Raw genomic sequence first — 8508 nt, forward strand, 5'->3', positions numbered from 1 at the left:
CATCTCCCATTGCACCAGGTTCTCTGTGTGCCATGGACGCAGAAGAGCAGGAGGGGCTCCCTCCACTTGTAGTCCCAGCTATTGGTGCCTAGCACTTTGCGGATTTCCCGCAACATGTCACTGGGGTCCATGGAACTAGTGGTTTTCATGTTCCATGTGAAGGGCAGAGATTCATTTGATCAGCAGCATTGTGACTTGAGCCCTTATATCTCCTGTTCCTCTCACACTTGGTTGGAAGCCTTCTTGTGAGTTTTGAAGTTAATTTACTAAAAAAAGATTAGTGGAGCCTCTACTTGGAGTCTGGGACAGTGGGATAGCTTCCTGAGACAGGCTGGGCAAGGCAGGAGGGCCTTGTATCTTGCAGTTCGCCAGTTCCTGGGGCTGGCAGTGGAGTGCTAAGACTGGCAGTGCCTATGGGGGAAGTGGATTCGGTCCTGGGTGGTGGCACTGCAAAGTTCCCCTCGCTGATCATTTTCAACAGTCCATACTGTGGATTGAAGCAACTGTGATTCTCTGATAAGGAATGGTGCTGTTCTCCATGCCATTCTGGGTCACTGAATGTCTGCCCACCATGATTCTCTCACGAAAAATTCTGCTGTGTCATCCCTAAAGATGCTGTGCTACTGCTGGGGACAGCAGGGCTTTTCTTGCATTTAGGAAGAAAAGATAAAAGAGACAAACTCTTTCTAGTCCACTTTGTTGAGATTACTTGCCTTCCCAAGCATTGGACTGGCTTGAGCAACTGCCTCTCCTCCCACTGCACTGCAACCTTATTTCTAGGAGGGAATTCCATCTTCTTTGAGGTCACTAATAGCAATGCTTATCTGACTCCTCTTGGGATATGCCCCAACTGAAGGAATAGCTGGTCCAGCATGATCACTGTAGGCTCTCTGCTTCTGGATTGAAGAAAAGCTTCTCTGCACTTTGTGGGGAGGAGACTGTCTGGTGCTGTTGCTGAGGTCACTGCTTGGCCTCACCTTAGCAAGTGAAAAATTGCTGTTAGAATTGGAGTCACTAGTGTTCAGCTCTGCAGATTTTCTCCACAACAATAATTATGTAGCTGTGATTTCATCATATTTCCTTTTACTGAGAGATTCTTGAATTTCTTCCTGTGAATATCCCACTCCTACCATAATATCTATTCTCTTCTAGTCCAGCTCTGGTTCAACAAAGGGTTCAAGTTCATCTTCCTCATGCCCTGCGTTGAGCCACCCGTCCTTCGTGATTTGCTCTGGAATGCCTAGCTTAATTGGGTTTAGCACCAGAAAGCATTTGAGCAGCTTTTCATAGCCTGTGGATATGTAGAAAAGGATTCTGTATTTCCCTCAAAACTCTCTAAGTTCCTTCCAAGATTCTATCCCCCCAGAGGGAAGCAACTGGTTGACTAGAGTGTACAGAATAATTCCAAGACTCCACTCATCTACGTCCAGCTCATGGTACTTCTAGCTCTGGGAGAATTCTTGGGCTGCATATGGAGGACTCCCACAAAATGGATCTAGTTTAGTGACCAAAGTAAACTCATTGCTAAAACAAAAATCTGCTATTTTAATGTTCATATCTGCATCTAACAACAGATTTTCTGCCTTGAGGTCTCTGTGAACAATCTCTTTTGATGGCAATACTGTACTGCAGACACGATTTGTCTAAATTTAGCTCTTGCTTCTTTTTTTCTTCATTCTTCTGTGTGCAATCACATAGTCAAAAAAATTCACCTCCACTTGCATACTACATGATGATTAAGTAGACATACAGTTTGTTTCCTTAACCCTGGAGTCTAGAGATAGCAATCCCCATGTGCTGAGCCTACCTTACCATGCATTCCTGCAACCCCTTGTTGTGGCAGGAACCAGAGATATAAACCAAAGGAGAGAGAAACTAAGAAAATCAGATGAGATGATGCCAGGTGGGGATTTATTGTGTCCTCAGAATTTGTGGTTCTAATTGACTACAAACACTGTGTGCAGGGGAAGAAGCAGTGCTTTGCCCACCAAAGAGGCAATCACATCACCCTCGTGGTCCATGCACAGTGCTGGCAACTCCTATGGGAGCTTCCTCTTTGGGTGTGAGAAGGCAGCACCACAGTTTCCTAGAACGGATTCAAAACAGATAATAAAGACCAACATCTGTTCTGAGAAATGTTAGTCATCCACATGTAGGAGGTAGGAATGCCAGCTCACAAACTCAGGTAAACATTTTAAAAAATCACATCTCCTTATTTTATAGATGTCAGCCCAATTTTAATTCTAGGACCTGCTTCTTCTCAGGCCTATTGCAAAATGTGACCTCAGTCATCCTCAGGGCAAGCCATGACTCCTGAAATTGGTTGGATTGTTAAGATGGTAGCTAGGTGCCTTTTGTATTTGGTCTTAGACACTGGACCTGTCAGTTGCCTCTGTTTGCCTGGAACATTTGGTAACATCAACTGTGTGCCACCTGCCAATATACCCTAGAGAGCACTCCTTTCAGGGTTTTGGTTCATCACCAGGATGCTTCTGGAAGCCAGACTGACTCTCACTGCTACCGGATGCCTGTTCTCTATTGCTCTTTTCCTGCTGCAGCCCAAGACTTTGTGGACTAAAGAGGAGAGCAAAGCTGAGCCTCTCTACCTTCTGATTCTTCAGGTCACTTTGCCGCTACTACTGAATACCCTTCACCCCCTCTTCCAAAACTCTTAGGATCTCCACGAAGCCTTACAAAGTAAATACCAGACATGCTTGCCAGTGACTTTTGCTTTCATGCCTGCCAGTTATCTGTACCGATGAAGCACAGAGCGAATAGTCTTCATGAATGGGCAACCCGAAAACAAAATCAGACTCCGCAAGCCCAAACACATAAATTAATATCTCAAAAATTATTCAGTCGTACAGAAATCCCCAAAGCAAGAGAGTCACAAATTTTTCCACTTCACAGAAAAACAGTAGGAAGGATCATGATCATCTATGATCCTTTATATAATCTTCTTTAGTCTCAAAATTGGGTTACAATGCCCAGACCCTCTGTATGTGGAAGCTGTGTATGGTCTCTGCCTTTTAGCCCACAATTCTATTCCAAGGCTGGACCCAACCCGGGGGTAGGGGGAGGGTATTCAAGGCTAAATTAACTCAGTGCCTCACATGCTTTTTTTTCTGGCAGGCAGCTGCCATTAAAGGGGCCCTTGCTGAGAAAATCCACCCCTTAGTGCCAGCTGCATCCCTGTATTTATGAGTGAGTGAACCTTTTACCAGCATCACTTGGAAGATGCACACGGTATTTCCAATTTTAGAAATATAGTTATTTGGCATCTACCCTTTACCCAGAGCTGATTGAGGGATGTGTTTTCTTTTTACATCAGTGTGCTCTATTGCTCTTGGTGTGAAAAGATGACAGATGCTGATGCTATTACTGTCTGAGTGTGTGAGCAAGCCTGTGAAGGCTGTGAAGGTTTGCTGGAAAGGGGTATGCATGCACAAACACACACACATGCACACACAAGTGCACACAATCTGGCTCTTGCAAATCCATGGGCGGCATAGGTGTAGGCCAAGGTAGACCTTACCAAGTCTCTTTTTTGAGTATCTAAAAGAATCTTTTTCAGGCTTCTCTCTGTGCAACAGTTCCTACTTTTCTGAACTATTTTCTCTTTTTCCTTATGTTGTTGCCTCTTAGAAGAAAGCAACCCAAATAAAAAGTGATCTGTTGCATTTTCATCCTAATTGGTTATACCCATCTGTTTAATTGTCTGTTTTCTCAACAAATGCATGTGCCTTTCATTCCATGTCAACCCCAAAGCTTGGCCATAATACATGCCTAAAACCAGAAGCTAATCTTGCCAACACTGTTATTTGCATTAGACCTTCCAGTCTTATAAAATTCTATAATTTTTATACTATTACTTTTAATCTTATACATTAAATACATGTTTGTTCCATGTCTGCTATGTGCTGGAGATATAGACAGATAGATAGAGAGAGATGTAGATATATAGATATAGATAAATGTAAATTATAGATATATTTATGTAAAATAAAGATTATATATGTCTTCCTCAACAAGAAGTTGCAAAATTGAAGTTTCTTTCCCTCAGGAAGGGTAAACGACTTTTCTAGATTACCCAGTTGGTAAGAAGCAGAGTTGGGCTTCAAGTGCACATCTCCTTGATACTATAGGCAGCAAAGCAGCACAATCTCACTAAAAACCTGAATTGGTGGGTTTATGAACTTGAGCTAGAAGGGGACTAGAGAATAGCCAGCCTCTTCAACTTTTACATAAGGAAGCTGAAGTCCCCAAACATTAAATAATCCACTAAATTATGTCCCACAATCAGTTAAGGGGCACGCCTGAGTCTCACTCCTGTACTTCTGACAAATAGTTGTGATCCCCCATAGAGAACAAAGAGCTGATGCCGTGGCACCTGTGACATGTACACATGTTATAGTTGGATCTTTCATGAAAAAGCTCATATATCAGGCAACGTAAGAATGTTCAGAGGTGAGATGATTAGATTATGAAAACTTTGACCTCATCAGTAGATTAATCCATTTGGTAGATTAATAATTTGAATGGACTACTGGTGGTAACTATATATAGGTAGGTGTGACTGAAGAAAGTAGGCCACTAGGGGCATGGCCTTGGAGTATATCTTGTCCCTGACTCTCCTCCTCCTCCTCCTCCTCCTCCTCCTCCTCCTCCTCCTCCTCCTCCTCCTCCTCCTCTTCCTCCTCCTCCTTTTCTCCCCCCACCCCTGCCTGCCTCCATCTCTATTTTCTGCCTTCCCTGAGCTAAGCAGTTTTCCTCTACCTTACCCTCCCATCATGATGCTAGGATATTCTGCCTCATCTCATTGTCCAAAGCAATACTGCCAGCTGACTTTGAACTGAATCTCTGAAACTCCAAGCCAAAGTAAACTTTCTCCTACAAATTATACTTGTCAGGTATTCTGATCACAATGATGCAAAGTTGACTAACAATAAGGTAGAGCTCAGCTCTTAGCCTGGAGATAAAGCTAAGAGCAAAGAAGTGCTGTCCCTAGTCAGACCATTCTAAGAGCAGGAGGAAGGAGGGGAAAGTTATGGAAAGGCTTTTTGTTAGATGTTCAATTTCAGCTAAGTCTAACCAGCAGGAAGCAGCAGATCGTGAGGCCTTTTTCTCTGCCACAACTCGGGAGTCATGACTACCTCCTGTCAGGGCTCAGGTTCATCCTGCCTCTCCTTTGCCATCAAGTCCCTGTTGGAACAGCTTTGTAGTCCCTGGGTTACAGTAGGATAAGAGATTCCTAAAAGCTGTCCTAAAAGTGGGTTACACACCCAGCTCTGTGTGCTGATGAAGGGAGCAGGGAGTTAGGAGGACTTCAAGCCAGGACGATGTTTTTGAAGTTGTCTTTTGAAAGGAGGAGGCTACATTTGATCAAATCTAATTCTGGAAGTACCTCCAGTAAGAGGATTATGCACTAGAAATTTTCCTTTGGATTACATTGAATTGTTATAAATAGCAGCATATCTGATATCTTGATTTAAGCCACAAATAAATTTCTGACACATGGTGATTGCATGATTGTCTGGATAATTACCATGTGCTGCCTATTTGCATGAGCATATTCCATATTGGATGTGTCTGGTTACCATCCTGCCTTCTGAGGCTTCCCATTGCCCCAAGAACAATTCAGAGCCTTTGGAAAGACTTGCAAGTCTGTGGATGAAAAGCCAAACCCCTCGCCAGGATGTCTCCTAACTTTCTGTTTTTCTAGGTTTTATAGATGTTTTTCACATAAATACTGAACACCTAGTTAGGAAGGGAGCTTTGGTGATAGCTTAAAAATATGGATTTGCTATAAATACTTCATACGGTGCTTGATGAACTTTTTAGGAAGATTTCTACAACTTTAGAACAACTCCTAGTGTTGCTGAAGAAAACACAAATCTGAATGGTTATTAAATATTCATTTTGATAAACCACTGAAAATCCTGAGTTGTTGTGTTCAATATTAGATAGTAGCAATTGTTTGCTACCCAGTGATCCTGACCTCTACTGAACACTGTTGTGAGCATCCCTGAGCCTGACTTCTCTTCTCTCTTACAATTAAGTTAGTCCATGTGACTGGCTCTTATTAGTGGGAAGTAGGAGGAAGCTGGGTGCACAGCGTACAAGCCAGGCCATCGTCATTCTCTTTTCTCCCTCTTTCCCTTTTACTGCAACTGTGGAAGACTGAATCCCTAAGTACCCACAAGTTGAGTTCCTAACACTCAAAGAAGACAAAAAAAGGCTTTATCATGCTGTGTGATTTGGAGGATTTTGTTGCCACCCCCTAGCCTAGTGTTCCCTAGTTAATACACCATCCTTTCTTGCCACAGCAGACCTGCCATAGCAGTGCTAGACTGTGGAGGTAATGGTGCACTACCCACAGCCCCTCCTGCAGTATGGAGGCCCTCATTCCCCCACCTCCAGGAACGTTGCCTGCCAAGAGCTCAGGAATCCCACTCAGTCAAAGGGAAGTTCCTCTTCCAAGATTCTGCTCCCTCTCCAAAAGCAGTCACATCCTATGGCTGACCATTTAGTGCCTGCAAAGACCAGGTTCCCTTGCCTCAATTTTGAGATTCCCTCTGCAGGGGCTATCCAGCTGTGGGGCTCCTTAAGGCTCTGTTGAGATTAGCTTTTTCTTCCTGTTCACTCCTACTTCAGAAAAAAAAATATTCCTTTGTTGAATACTCCCTGAAAAATTTCCTACATGAAAATCTGCCTTGGAGCCGGCCACATGGAAACCAGTGATCCTTTCTTGTTCACTAACATACCAGGCTCTCTTATTTGACAGCTACTTAGTCTATCCCTTCTGCTTTGAGCAACGATGCCTCCCCATGCTTGCTGAGCCAATCTATATTGGCCAATGACATTGTACTGAATGCAAATATTACATCCTCCTTCTTTGCTGCTCCTCAACAGACAGCTTCCGATGGTTCTCCACTCTTTCCATACCTTCCTCCATTATGGTATTTTCCCCAGCTCTTGCAGTTATAGGCATGGCTGCTGTTCCTGAGACTGTAAATTCATAGAGAGCCCGTCTGAGTTCTCTCTGTAGATGCAGAGCTTAGCATGATGCCTCCTAAACCAATGTTTCTCAGAGAGAATCACATTCACCAGGGCTCACTGTCATTGGAAGGTTTGGAGAAATCCAGTATGGTATGATAATTTTTATTGGTATTAGTCTGGGTTTGCTCTTTCTGAATTTAGAGATTGGGAAAAACAAGAGTTAATTTGTGTGGTTTTCTTTAGTATTTTTATCATCACTAGTTTCTGCTCCATTTGGCAGGACTCTCTACCTGTAAGCTTCTGAAAGGCAGCCTCCCCACATTTAAAAAAAATTCTAAACTCACTAAGCTTATGCTATGAAGGAGGGGAGAGAGATTAATACCTTTCATAGATTCTGGTACATGGAAGGGAATGGAAGCTAGTGGTTTCACAAGCACTGGGTCTGTGTTTCCTTCCCTGGCAACCAGACGGAGAGGTGGTTGGTAATGGGGTCTGAGAAGGACTAAAGCTCAAAATGAGGACTGTGTGTGTGAGGGGGTGCACAGAAAGCATAGCAATTTGATTAGTAGTGAATGGTCTATTAACACAGCAACTTAAAAGTTCAAAGTAATATTTTATTTTGAAGACAAGTGTATGACATTTCTTATACAATAGAGTTTGTAGTTGAATATTCACCCCTAATACAATGATATTTAAAAGGAACTGGGTTTCATTGCTCTGAGGGAGAGAATATTTTTTTTTAACTATCTGACTCTCTCTTCACATCCTAGCTAGAGGCCTCAGAGATGAGTAACACTTCCTCAAAGACTTACCAACCCTTCTCCATTTCTTTGTTCTGTTAGAAAACATTTCTGTAACATAAAACAACCATCCCTTTATCTGGCATATTCTACTAACCTCACAAGCATGCATCCGAATATATTCCTCTTGGAGGAGCTTTATTTATAACCTGTCTTGTAATTAAAGATAGGTGGATTTTTACTTCCTAGGAGCTTGAAATATGGGATTTGGGGGGTTTTTGATATGTAAATGTTATTTTTGAATGAAAAATACAAATAATTTGCAATATGTTAGCAAGACTGTTTTGGAAGCATCCACAGCATCTGGTACTTACTTACTTGATACATGTGTCAAGTATGCTTGAGAAAATAATGAGAGCCCTGACTTTATGGAATATGATTGTTTAGGAGAACAGAGATTAAATTAGCTACAAATTGAAGATAATTTTATATTATCAAAAATCTATTTAATTTAATTGTAGGGTAGTTCATCCCTGTAAACTCTATTGAGTTATTCATAAATTCACTCCAGAATGCCAAGATAATTAATAGTATCATGGGGTAAATTAAATGATACCTCCCAAGATTCCAAGAACAAATAAGTTTTGATCTTTCCTGGATTTGCTCTGTTCTGTGCTCCAAGAGGTTGATCTGTATGGATTATAGTATGGGCTTCCTTGTCCTGTAGGAGAAGACATTTGCCCAGTTGGGAAATTCGGAGAAGAGAAGG

General features: G+C 42.3%; 1 pseudogene; it reads right to left on the reverse strand.

Moving 5' to 3' along the window:
* Positions 1–776: 776 nt before the first annotated feature.
* Positions 777–6991, reverse strand: LOC101977059 (MAP/microtubule affinity-regulating kinase 3 pseudogene; annotated as a pseudogene).
* Positions 6992–8508: the final 1517 nt, after the last annotated feature.

This window comes from Ictidomys tridecemlineatus, chromosome 2 (assembly GCF_052094955.1).
Source record: "Ictidomys tridecemlineatus isolate mIctTri1 chromosome 2, mIctTri1.hap1, whole genome shotgun sequence".
In the NCBI taxonomy this organism is placed as follows: Eukaryota; Metazoa; Chordata; class Mammalia; order Rodentia; family Sciuridae; genus Ictidomys; species Ictidomys tridecemlineatus.